At 43.0% G+C, this 9,868-nt stretch overlaps 32 non-coding genes across 32 annotated transcripts; all 32 read left to right on the forward strand.

Moving 5' to 3' along the window:
* The first annotated feature begins 96 nt into the window (after positions 1–96).
* trnav-cac (transfer RNA valine (anticodon CAC)) lies at positions 97–169 on the forward strand. Its single transcript has one exon. It is a non-coding gene; the product is annotated as a tRNA-Val (tRNA).
* Positions 170–408: 239 nt separating this feature from the next.
* trnav-aac (transfer RNA valine (anticodon AAC)) lies at positions 409–481 on the forward strand. The gene has a single exon. It is a non-coding gene; the product is annotated as a tRNA-Val (tRNA).
* A 121-nt stretch (positions 482–602) lies between these two features.
* Positions 603–675, forward strand: trnav-cac (transfer RNA valine (anticodon CAC)). Its single transcript has one exon. It is a non-coding gene; the product is annotated as a tRNA-Val (tRNA).
* Positions 676–907: 232 nt separating this feature from the next.
* On the forward strand, positions 908–980 carry trnav-uac (transfer RNA valine (anticodon UAC)). The gene has a single exon. It is a non-coding gene; the product is annotated as a tRNA-Val (tRNA).
* A 240-nt stretch (positions 981–1,220) lies between these two features.
* trnav-aac (transfer RNA valine (anticodon AAC)) lies at positions 1,221–1,293 on the forward strand. Its single transcript has one exon. It is a non-coding gene; the product is annotated as a tRNA-Val (tRNA).
* A 435-nt stretch (positions 1,294–1,728) lies between these two features.
* Positions 1,729–1,801, forward strand: trnav-aac (transfer RNA valine (anticodon AAC)). Its single transcript has one exon. It is a non-coding gene; the product is annotated as a tRNA-Val (tRNA).
* Positions 1,802–1,922: 121 nt separating this feature from the next.
* Positions 1,923–1,995, forward strand: trnav-cac (transfer RNA valine (anticodon CAC)). Its single transcript has one exon. It is a non-coding gene; the product is annotated as a tRNA-Val (tRNA).
* Positions 1,996–2,227: 232 nt separating this feature from the next.
* Positions 2,228–2,300, forward strand: trnav-uac (transfer RNA valine (anticodon UAC)). The gene has a single exon. It is a non-coding gene; the product is annotated as a tRNA-Val (tRNA).
* Positions 2,301–2,540: 240 nt separating this feature from the next.
* trnav-aac (transfer RNA valine (anticodon AAC)) lies at positions 2,541–2,613 on the forward strand. Its single transcript has one exon. It is a non-coding gene; the product is annotated as a tRNA-Val (tRNA).
* A 121-nt stretch (positions 2,614–2,734) lies between these two features.
* On the forward strand, positions 2,735–2,807 carry trnav-cac (transfer RNA valine (anticodon CAC)). The gene has a single exon. It is a non-coding gene; the product is annotated as a tRNA-Val (tRNA).
* Positions 2,808–3,039: 232 nt separating this feature from the next.
* trnav-uac (transfer RNA valine (anticodon UAC)) lies at positions 3,040–3,112 on the forward strand. The gene has a single exon. It is a non-coding gene; the product is annotated as a tRNA-Val (tRNA).
* A 240-nt stretch (positions 3,113–3,352) lies between these two features.
* On the forward strand, positions 3,353–3,425 carry trnav-aac (transfer RNA valine (anticodon AAC)). The gene has a single exon. It is a non-coding gene; the product is annotated as a tRNA-Val (tRNA).
* A 121-nt stretch (positions 3,426–3,546) lies between these two features.
* On the forward strand, positions 3,547–3,619 carry trnav-cac (transfer RNA valine (anticodon CAC)). Its single transcript has one exon. It is a non-coding gene; the product is annotated as a tRNA-Val (tRNA).
* Positions 3,620–3,851: 232 nt separating this feature from the next.
* trnav-uac (transfer RNA valine (anticodon UAC)) lies at positions 3,852–3,924 on the forward strand. The gene has a single exon. It is a non-coding gene; the product is annotated as a tRNA-Val (tRNA).
* A 240-nt stretch (positions 3,925–4,164) lies between these two features.
* trnav-aac (transfer RNA valine (anticodon AAC)) lies at positions 4,165–4,237 on the forward strand. Its single transcript has one exon. It is a non-coding gene; the product is annotated as a tRNA-Val (tRNA).
* Positions 4,238–4,360: 123 nt separating this feature from the next.
* Positions 4,361–4,433, forward strand: trnav-cac (transfer RNA valine (anticodon CAC)). The gene has a single exon. It is a non-coding gene; the product is annotated as a tRNA-Val (tRNA).
* Positions 4,434–4,672: 239 nt separating this feature from the next.
* trnav-uac (transfer RNA valine (anticodon UAC)) lies at positions 4,673–4,745 on the forward strand. Its single transcript has one exon. It is a non-coding gene; the product is annotated as a tRNA-Val (tRNA).
* A 240-nt stretch (positions 4,746–4,985) lies between these two features.
* Positions 4,986–5,058, forward strand: trnav-aac (transfer RNA valine (anticodon AAC)). Its single transcript has one exon. It is a non-coding gene; the product is annotated as a tRNA-Val (tRNA).
* Positions 5,059–5,179: 121 nt separating this feature from the next.
* trnav-cac (transfer RNA valine (anticodon CAC)) lies at positions 5,180–5,252 on the forward strand. The gene has a single exon. It is a non-coding gene; the product is annotated as a tRNA-Val (tRNA).
* A 232-nt stretch (positions 5,253–5,484) lies between these two features.
* trnav-uac (transfer RNA valine (anticodon UAC)) lies at positions 5,485–5,557 on the forward strand. Its single transcript has one exon. It is a non-coding gene; the product is annotated as a tRNA-Val (tRNA).
* Positions 5,558–5,993: 436 nt separating this feature from the next.
* On the forward strand, positions 5,994–6,066 carry trnav-cac (transfer RNA valine (anticodon CAC)). Its single transcript has one exon. It is a non-coding gene; the product is annotated as a tRNA-Val (tRNA).
* Positions 6,067–6,305: 239 nt separating this feature from the next.
* trnav-aac (transfer RNA valine (anticodon AAC)) lies at positions 6,306–6,378 on the forward strand. The gene has a single exon. It is a non-coding gene; the product is annotated as a tRNA-Val (tRNA).
* A 426-nt stretch (positions 6,379–6,804) lies between these two features.
* Positions 6,805–6,877, forward strand: trnav-uac (transfer RNA valine (anticodon UAC)). Its single transcript has one exon. It is a non-coding gene; the product is annotated as a tRNA-Val (tRNA).
* Positions 6,878–7,625: 748 nt separating this feature from the next.
* trnav-aac (transfer RNA valine (anticodon AAC)) lies at positions 7,626–7,698 on the forward strand. Its single transcript has one exon. It is a non-coding gene; the product is annotated as a tRNA-Val (tRNA).
* A 121-nt stretch (positions 7,699–7,819) lies between these two features.
* Positions 7,820–7,892, forward strand: trnav-cac (transfer RNA valine (anticodon CAC)). Its single transcript has one exon. It is a non-coding gene; the product is annotated as a tRNA-Val (tRNA).
* A 232-nt stretch (positions 7,893–8,124) lies between these two features.
* trnav-uac (transfer RNA valine (anticodon UAC)) lies at positions 8,125–8,197 on the forward strand. The gene has a single exon. It is a non-coding gene; the product is annotated as a tRNA-Val (tRNA).
* A 240-nt stretch (positions 8,198–8,437) lies between these two features.
* Positions 8,438–8,510, forward strand: trnav-aac (transfer RNA valine (anticodon AAC)). Its single transcript has one exon. It is a non-coding gene; the product is annotated as a tRNA-Val (tRNA).
* A 121-nt stretch (positions 8,511–8,631) lies between these two features.
* Positions 8,632–8,704, forward strand: trnav-cac (transfer RNA valine (anticodon CAC)). The gene has a single exon. It is a non-coding gene; the product is annotated as a tRNA-Val (tRNA).
* A 232-nt stretch (positions 8,705–8,936) lies between these two features.
* On the forward strand, positions 8,937–9,009 carry trnav-uac (transfer RNA valine (anticodon UAC)). Its single transcript has one exon. It is a non-coding gene; the product is annotated as a tRNA-Val (tRNA).
* Positions 9,010–9,249: 240 nt separating this feature from the next.
* trnav-aac (transfer RNA valine (anticodon AAC)) lies at positions 9,250–9,322 on the forward strand. The gene has a single exon. It is a non-coding gene; the product is annotated as a tRNA-Val (tRNA).
* A 123-nt stretch (positions 9,323–9,445) lies between these two features.
* trnav-cac (transfer RNA valine (anticodon CAC)) lies at positions 9,446–9,518 on the forward strand. The gene has a single exon. It is a non-coding gene; the product is annotated as a tRNA-Val (tRNA).
* A 239-nt stretch (positions 9,519–9,757) lies between these two features.
* trnav-uac (transfer RNA valine (anticodon UAC)) lies at positions 9,758–9,830 on the forward strand. The gene has a single exon. It is a non-coding gene; the product is annotated as a tRNA-Val (tRNA).
* The last annotated feature ends 38 nt before the right edge of the window (positions 9,831–9,868 follow it).

The raw sequence follows: 9,868 nt of genomic DNA on the forward strand, positions 1-9,868 counted from the left end.
ATTGTTTGCGACGCTAAGAGTATTTAGCTCTCTTTTACATTATACGTTTTTTAAAATTCGTGATTCGCAAGACTTCCTTATGCTACCTCAAGACAGGTTTCCATAGTGTAGTGGTTATCACGTTCGCCTCACACGCGAAAGGTCCCCAGTTCGAAACTGGGTGGAAACATCTTGAGTAATTTTTACTATATGTGCTGAAATGGCTCTCAGGTTAGTGGATTTCCATGCTACAAAGGCTGTAATTTCAAGCTATTTGGAGGCAATCATACTAAGGACCTCAAGTCAGACTACCATGATGAATTAGCTCTGTCCTGTTGTTTGTGGAATCTACACAGACTGACACTCTGCTTGCAGTGCATATTATTGGATGAACCTGTCTTGGAAAAAGACCACTCAACCCAAAGTGAAGTTTCTGTAGTGTAGTGGTTATCACGTTCGCCTAACACGCGAAAGGTCCTCGGTTCGAAACCGAGCAGAAACAGCGACCAACTTTTGACAGAAAGTATGAATTGTTTGCAACGCCAAGAGTATCTATCTCCCTTTTACATTATACACATTTTAATTTGTGAGTCTGAAGATTTTCTTCTGCTTCCTGAAGACAGGTTTCCATAGTGTAGTGGTTATCACGTTCGCCTCACACGCGAAAGGTCCCCAGTTCGAAACTGGGTGGAAACAACTTGAGCAATTTTTACTATATGTGCTGAAATGGCTCTAAGGTAAGTGGATATCCAGCTACAAAGGCTAAAAGCTATTTGAAGGCAATCATACTAAGGATCTCAAGCCAGACTCCAATGGTGAATTATCTCTGTTCTGTTGTTTGTGGAATCTACACAGACTGACACTCTGCTTGCGGTGCAGATTATGGGATGAACCTGTCTTGGAAAAAGGCCACTAAACTCACTGTGAGGTTTCTGTAGTGTAGTGGTTATCACGTTCGCTTTACACGCGAAAGGTCCCCATTTCGAAACTGGGCAGAAACAAATTGAGTGTTTTTTAACTAAACATGCTGAAATGGATCTCCGGCAAGCGCATTTCCACACTACAAAGGCTCCAATTTCAAGCTAGTTGAAGGCAATCGTGCTAAGGATCTCAAGACAGACTACCAAGCCCAATGAGCACTTTCCTGTTGCTTGTGGAATTTACACAGACCAACACTCTGATTGCAGGGCAGATTATGGGATGAACCTGTCTTGGAAAAAGGCAATTAAGCTCACCATGAGGTTTCTGTAGTGTAGTGGTTATCACGTTCGCCTAACACGCGAAAGGTCCTCGGTTCGAAACCGAGCAGAAACAGCGGTCAGCTTTTGACAGAAAGTATAGATTGTTTGCGACGCTAAGAGTATTTAGCTCTCTTTTACATTATACGTTTTTTAAAATTCGTGATTCGCAAGACTTCCTTATGCTACCTCAAGACAGGTTTCCATAGTGTAGTGGTTATCACGATCGCCTCACACGCGAAAGGTCCCCAGTTCGAAACTGGGTGGAAACATCTTGAGTAATTTTTACTATATGTGCTGAAATGGCTCTCAGGTTAGTGGATTTCCATGCTACAAAGGCTGTAATTTCAAGCTATTTGGAGGCAATCATACTAAGGACCTCAAGTCAGACTACCATGATGAATTAGCTCTGTCCTGTTGTTTGTGGAATCTACACAGACTGACACTCTGCTTGCAGTGCATATTATTGGATGAACCTGTCTTGGAAAAAGACCACTCAACCCAAAGTGAAGTTTCTGTAGTGTAGTGGTTATCACGTTCGCCTAACACGCGAAAGGTCCTCGGTTCGAAACCGAGCAGAAACAGCGACCAACTTTTGACAGAAAGTATGAATTGTTTGCAACGCCAAGAGTATCTATCTCCCTTTTACATTATACACATTTTAATTTGTGAGTCTGAAGATTTTCTTCTGCTTCCTGAAGACAGGTTTCCATAGTGTAGTGGTTATCACGTTCGCCTCACACGCGAAAGGTCCCCAGTTCGAAACTGGGTGGAAACAACTTGAGCAATTTTTACTATATGTGCTGAAATGGCTCTAAGGTAAGTGGATATCCAGCTACAAAGGCTAAAAGCTATTTGAAGGCAATCATACTAAGGATCTCAAGCCAGACTCCAATGGTGAATTATCTCTGTTCTGTTGTTTGTGGAATCTACACAGACTGACACTCTGCTTGCGGTGCAGATTATGGGATGAACCTGTCTTGGAAAAAGGCCACTAAACTCACTGTGAGGTTTCTGTAGTGTAGTGGTTATCACGTTCGCTTTACACGCGAAAGGTCCCCATTTCGAAACTGGGCAGAAACAAATTGAGTGTTTTTTAACTAAACATGCTGAAATGGATCTCCGGCAAGCGCATTTCCACACTACAAAGGCTCCAATTTCAAGCTAGTTGAAGGCAATCGTGCTAAGGATCTCAAGACAGACTACCAAGCCCAATGAGCACTTTCCTGTTGCTTGTGGAATTTACACAGACCAACACTCTGATTGCAGGGCAGATTATGGGATGAACCTGTCTTGGAAAAAGGCAATCAAGCTCACCATGAGGTTTCTGTAGTGTAGTGGTTATCACGTTCGCCTAACACGCGAAAGGTCCTCGGTTCGAAACCGAGCAGAAACAGCGACCAACTTTTGACAGAAAGTTTGAATTGTTTGCAACGCCAAGAGTATCTATCTCCCTTTTACATTATACACATTTTAATTTGTGAGTCTGAAGATTTTCTTCTGCTTCCTGAAGACAGGTTTCCATAGTGTAGTGGTTATCACGTTCGCCTCACACGCGAAAGGTCCCCAGTTCGAAACTGGGTGGAAACAACTTGAGCAATTTTTACTATATGTGCTGAAATGGCTCTAAGGTAAGTGGATATCCAGCTACAAAGGCTAAAAGCTATTTGAAGGCAATCATACTAAGGATCTCAAGCCAGACTCCAATGGTGAATTATCTCTGTTCTGTTGTTTGTGGAATCTACACAGACTGACACTCTGCTTGCGGTGCAGATTATGGGATGAACCTGTCTTGGAAAAAGGCCACTAAACTCACTGTGAGGTTTCTGTAGTGTAGTGGTTATCACGTTCGCTTTACACGCGAAAGGTCCCCAGTTCGAAACTGGGCAGAAACAAATTGAGTGTTTTTTAACTAAACATGCTGAAATGGATCTCCGGCAAGCGCATTTCCACACTACAAAGGCTCCAATTTCAAGCTAGTTGAAGGCAATCGTGCTAAGGATCTCAAGACAGACTACCAAGCCCAATGAGCACTTTCCTGTTGCTTGTGGAATTTACACAGACCAACACTCTGATTGCAGGGCAGATTATGGGATGAACCTGTCTTGGAAAAAGGCAATTAAGCTCACCATGAGGTTTCTGTAGTGTAGTGGTTATCACGTTCGCCTAACACGCGAAAGGTCCTCGGTTCGAAACCGAGCAGAAACAGCGACCAACTTTTGACAGAAAGTATGAATTGTTTGCAACGCCAACAGTATCTATCTCCCTTTTACATTATACACATTTTAATTTGTGAGTCTGAAGATTTTCTTCTGCTTCCTGAAGACAGGTTTCCATAGTGTAGTGGTTATCACGTTCGCCTCACACGCGAAAGGTCCCCAGTTCGAAACTGGGTGGAAACAACTTGAGCAATTTTTACTATATGTGCTGAAATGGCTCTAAGGTAAGTGGATATCCAGCTACAAAGGCTAAAAGCTATTTGAAGGCAATCATACTAAGGATCTCAAGCCAGACTCCAATGGTGAATTATCTCTGTTCTGTTGTTTGTGGAATCTACACAGACTGACACTCTGCTTGCGGTGCAGATTATGGGATGAACCTGTCTTGGAAAAAGGCCACTAAACTCACTGTGAGGTTTCTGTAGTGTAGTGGTTATCACGTTCGCTTTACACGCGAAAGGTCCCCAGTTCGAAACTGGGCAGAAACAAATTGAGTGTTTTTTAACTAAACATGCTGAAATGGATCTCCGGCAAGCGCATTTCCACACTACAAAGGCTCCAATTTCAAGCTAGTTGAAGGCAATCGTGCTAAGGATCTCAAGACAGACTACCAAGCCCAATGAGCACTTTCCTGTTGCTTGTGGAATTTACACAGACCAACACTCTGATTGCAGGGCAGATTATGGGATGAACCTGTCTTGGAAAAAGGCAATTAAGCTCACCATGAGGTTTCTGTAGTGTAGTGGTTATCACGTTCGCCTAACACGCGAAAGGTCCTCGGTTCGAAACCGAGCAGAAACAGCGGTCAGCTTTTGACAGAAAGTATAGATTGTTTGCGACGCTAAGAGTATTTAGCTCTCTTTTACATTATACGTTTTTTAAAATTCGTGATTCGCAAGACTTCCTTATGCTACCTCAAGACAGGTTTCCATAGTGTAGTGGTTATCACGTTCGCCTCACACGCGAAAGGTCCCCAGTTCGAAACTGGGTGGAAACATCTTGAGTAATTTTTACTATATGTGCTGAAATGGCTCTCAGGTTAGTGGATTTCCATGCTACAAAGGCTGTAATTTCAAGCTATTTGGAGGCAATCATACTAAGGACCTCAAGTCAGACTACCATGATGAATTAGCTCTGTCCTGTTGTTTGTGGAATCTACACAGACTGACACTCTGCTTGCAGTGCATATTATTGGATGAACCTGTCTTGGAAAAAGGCCACTAAACTCACTGTGAGGTTTCTGTAGTGTAGTGGTTATCACGTTCGCTTTACACGCGAAAGGTCCCCAGTTCGAAACTGGGCAGAAACAAATTGAGTGTTTCTTAACTAATCATGCTGAAATGGATCTCCGGCAAGCGCATTTCCACACTACAAAGGCTCCAATTTCAAGCTAGTTGAAGGCGATCGTGCTAAGGATCTCAAGACAGACTACCAAGCCCAATGAGCACTTTCCTGTTGCTTGTGGAATTTACACAGACCAACACTCTGATTGCAGGGCAGATTATGGGATGAACCTGTCTTGGAAAAAGGCAATTAGGCTCACCATGAGGTTTCTGTAGTGTAGTGGTTATCACGTTCGCCTAACACGCGAAAGGTCCTCGGTTCGAAACCGAGCAGAAACAGCGACCAACTTTTGACAGAAAGTATGAATTGTTTGCAACGCCAAGAGTATCTATCTCCCTTTTACATTATACACATTTTAATTTGTGAGTCTGAAGATTTTCTTCTGCTTCCTGAAGACAGGTTTCCATAGTGTAGTGGTTATCACGTTCGCCTCACACGCGAAAGGTCCCCAGTTCGAAACTGGGTGGAAACAACTTGAGCAATTTTTACTATATGTGCTGAAATGGCTCTAAGGTAAGTGGATATCCAGCTACAAAGGCTAAAAGCTATTTGAAGGCAATCATACTAAGGATCTCAAGCCAGACTCCAATGGTGAATTATCTCTGTTCTGTTGTTTGTGGAATCTACACAGACTGACACTCTGCTTGCGGTGCAGATTATGGGATGAACCTGTCTTGGAAAAAGGCCACTAAACTCACTGTGAGGTTTCTCTAGTGTAGTGGTTATCACGTTCGCTTTACACGCGAAAGGTCCCCAGTTCGAAACTGGGCAGAAACAAATTGAGTGTTTTTTAAATAAACATGCTGAAATGGATCTCCGGCAAGCGCATTTCCACACTACAAAGGCTCCAATTTCAAGCTAGTTGAAGGCAATCGTGCTAAGGATCTCAAGACAGACTACCAAGCCCAATGAGCACTTTCCTGTTGCTTGTGGAATTTACACAGACCAACACTCTGATTGCAGGGCAGATTATGGGATGAACCTGTCTTGGAAAAAGGCAATTAAGCTCACCATGAGGTTTCTGTAGTGTAGTGGTTATCACGTTAGCCTAACACGCGAAAGGTCCTCGGTTCGAAACCGAGCAGAAACAGCGGTCAGCTTTTGACAGAAAGTATAGATTGTTTGCGACGCTAAGAGTATTTAGCTCTCTTTTACATTATACGTTTTTTAAAATTCGTGATTCGCAAGACTTCCTTATGCTACCTCAAGACAGGTTTCCATAGTGTAGTGGTTATCACGTTCGCCTCACACGCGAAAGGTCCCCAGTTCGAAACTGGGTGGAAACATCTTGAGTAATTTTTATTATATGTGCTGAAATGGCTCTCAGGTTAGTGGATTTCCATGCTACAAAGGCTGTAATTTCAAGCTATTTGGAGGCAATCATACTAAGGACCTCAAGTCAGACTACCATGATGAATTAGCTCTGTCCTGTTGTTTGTGGAATCTACACAGACTGACACTCTGCTTGCAGTGCATATTATTGGATGAACCTGTCTTGGAAAAAGACCACTCAACCCAAAGTGAAGTTTCTGTAGTGTAGTGGTTATCACGTTCGCCTAACACGCGAAAGGTCCTCGGTTCGAAACCGAGCAGAAACAGCGACCAACTTTTGACAGAAAGTATGAATTGTTTGCAACGCCAAGAGTATCTATCTCCCTTTTACATTATACACATTTTAATTTGTGAGTCTGAAGATTTTCTTCTGCTTCCTGAAGACAGGTTTCCATAGTGTAGTGGTTATCACGTTCGCCTCACACGTGAAAGGTCCCCAGTTCGAAACTGGGTGGAAACAACTTGAGCAATTTTTACTATATGTGCTGAAATGGCTCTAAGGTAAGTGGATATCCAGCTACAAAGGCTAAAAGCTATTTGAAGGCAATCATACTAAGGATCTCAAGCCAGACTCCAATGGTGAATTATCTATGTTCTGTTGTTTGTGGAATCTACACAGACTGACACTCTGCTTGCGGTGCAGATTATGGGATGAACCTGTCTTGGAAAAAGGCCACTAAACTCACTGTGAGGTTTCTGTAGTGTAGTGGTTATCACGTTCGCTTTACACGCGAAAGGTCCCCATTTCGAAACTGGGCAGAAACAAATTGAGTGTTTTTTAACTAAACATGCTGAAATGGATCTCCGGCAAGCGCATTTCCACACTACAAAGGCTCCAATTTCAAGCTAGTTGAAGGCAATCGTGCTAAGGATCTCAAGACAGACTACCAAGCCCAATGAGCACTTTCCTGTTGCTTGTGGAATTTACACAGACCAACACTCTGATTGCAGGGCAGATTATGGGATGAACCTGTCTTGGAAAAAGGCAATTAAGCTCACCATGAGGTTTCTGTAGTGTAGTGGTTATCACGTTCGCCTAACACGCGAAAGGTCCTCGGTTCGAAACCGAGCAGAGACAGCGGTCAGCATTTGACAGAAAGTATAGATTGTTTGCGACGCTAAGAGTATTTAGCTCTCTTTTACATTATACGTTTTTTAAAATTCGTGATTCGCAAGACTTCCTTATGCTACCTCAAGACAGGTTTCCATAGTGTAGTGGTTATCACGTTCGCCTCACACACGAAAGGTCCCCAGTTCGAAACTGGGTGGAAACATCTTGAGTAATTTTTACTATATGTGCTGAAATGGCTCTCAGGTTAGTGGATTTCCATGCTACAAAGGCTGTAATTTCAAGCTATTTGGAGGCAATCATACTAAGGACCTCAAGTCAGACTACCATGATGAATTAGCTCTGTCCTGTTGTTTGTGGAATCTACACAGACTGACACTCTGCTTGCAGTGCATATTATTGGATGAACCTGTCTTGGGAAAAGACCACTCAACCCAAAGTGAAGTTTCTGTAGTGTAGTGGTTATCACGTTCGCCTAACACGCGAAAGGTCCTCGGTTCGAAACCGAGCAGAAACAGCGACCAACTTTTGACAGAAAGTATGAATTGTTTGCAACGCCAAGAGTATCTATCTCCCTTTTACATTATACACATTTTAATTTGTGAGTCTGAAGATTTTCTTCTGCTTCCTGAAGACAGGTTTCCATAGTGTAGTGGTTATCACGTTCGCCTCACACGCGAAAGGTCCCCAGTTCGAAACTGGGTGGAAACAACTTGAGCAATTTTTACTATATGTGCTGAAATGGCTCTAAGGTAAGTGGATATCCAGCTACAAAGGCTAAAAGCTATTTGAAGGCAATCATACTAAGGATCTCAAGCCAGACTCCAATGGTGAATTATCTCTGTTCTGTTGTTTGTGGAATCTACACAGACTGACACTCTGCTTGCGGTGCAGATTATGGGATGAACCTGTCTTGGAAAAAGGCCACTAAACTCACTGTGAGGTTTCTGTAGTGTAGTGGTTATCACGTTCGCTTTACACGCGAAAGGTCCCCATTTCGAAACTGGGCAGAAACAAATTGAGTGTTTTTTAACTAAACATGCTGAAATGGATCTCCGTCAAGCGCATTTCCACACTACAAAGGCTCCAATTTCAAGCTAGTTGAAGGCAATCGTGCTAAGGATCTCAAGACAGACTACCAAGCCCAATGAGCACTTTCCTGTTGCTTGTGGAATTTACACAGACCAACACTCTGATTGCAGGGCAGATTATGGGATGAACCTGTCTTGGAAAAAGGCAATTAAGCTCACCATGAGGTTTCTGTAGTGTAGTGGTTATCACGTTCGCCTAACACGCGAAAGGTCCTCGGTTCGAAACCGAGCAGAAACAGCGACCAACTTTTGACAGAAAGTATGAATTGTTTGCAACGCCAAGAGTATCTATCTCCCTTTTACATTATACACATTTTAATTTGTGAGTCTGAAGATTTTCTTCTGCTTCCTGAAGACAGGTTTCCATAGTGTAGTGGTTATCACGTTCGCCTCACACGCGAAAGGTCCCCAGTTCGAAACTGGGTGGAAACAACTTGAGCAATTTTTACTATATGTGCTGAAATGGCTCTAAGGTAAGTGGATATCCAGCTACAAAGGCTAAAAGCTATTTGAAGGCAATCATACTAAGGATCTCAAGCCAGACTCCAATGGTGAATTATCTCTGTTCTGTTGTTTGTGGAATCTACACAGACTGACACTCTGCTTGCGGTGCAGATTATGGGATGAACCTGTCTTGGAAAAAGGCCACTAAACTCACTGTGAGGTTTCTGTAGTGTAGTGGTTATCACGTTCGCTTTACACGCGAAAGGTCCCCAGTTCGAAACTGGGCAGAAACAAATTGAGTGTTTTTTAACTAAACATGCTGAAATGGATCTCCGGCAAGCGCATTTCCACACTACAAAGGCTCCAATTTCAAGCTAGTTGAAGGCAATCGTGCTAAGGATCTCAAGACAGACTACCAAGCCCAATGAGCACTTTCCTGTTGCTTGTGGAATTTACACAGACCAACACTCTGATTGCAGGGCAGATTATGGGATGAACCTGTCTTGGAAAAAGGCAATTAAGCTCACCATGAGGTTTCTGTAGTGTAGTGGTTATCACGTTCGCCTAACACGCGAAAGGTCCTCGGTTCGAAACCGAGCAGAAACAGCGGTCAGCTTTTGACAGAAAGTATAGATTGTTTGCGACGCTAAGAGTATTTAGCTCTCTTTTACATTATACGTTTTTTAAAATTCGTGATTCGCAAGACTTCCTTATGCTACCTCAAGACAGGTTTCCATAGTGTAGTGGTTATCACGTTCGCCTCACACGCGAAAGGTCCCCAGTTCGAAACTGGGTGGAAACATCTTGAGTAATTTTTACTATATGTGCTGAAATGGCTCTCAGGTTAGTGGATTTCCATGCTACAAAGGCTGTAATTTCAAGCTATTTGGAGGCAATCATACTAAGGACCTCAAGTCAGACTATCATGATGAATTAGCTCTGTCCTGTTGTTTGTGGAATCTACACAGACTGACACTCTGCTTGCAGTGCATATTATTGGATGAACCTGTCTTGGAAAAAGGCCACTAAACTCACTGTGAGGTTTCTGTAGTGTAGTGGTTATCACGTTCGCTTTACACGCGAAAGGTCCCCAGTTCGAAACTGGGCAGAAACAAATTGAGTGTTTTTTAACTAATCATGCTGAAATGGATC

Source organism: Pseudorasbora parva, chromosome 5 (assembly GCF_024679245.1).
Source record: "Pseudorasbora parva isolate DD20220531a chromosome 5, ASM2467924v1, whole genome shotgun sequence".
Lineage (NCBI taxonomy): Eukaryota > Metazoa > Chordata > Actinopteri > Cypriniformes > Gobionidae > Pseudorasbora > Pseudorasbora parva.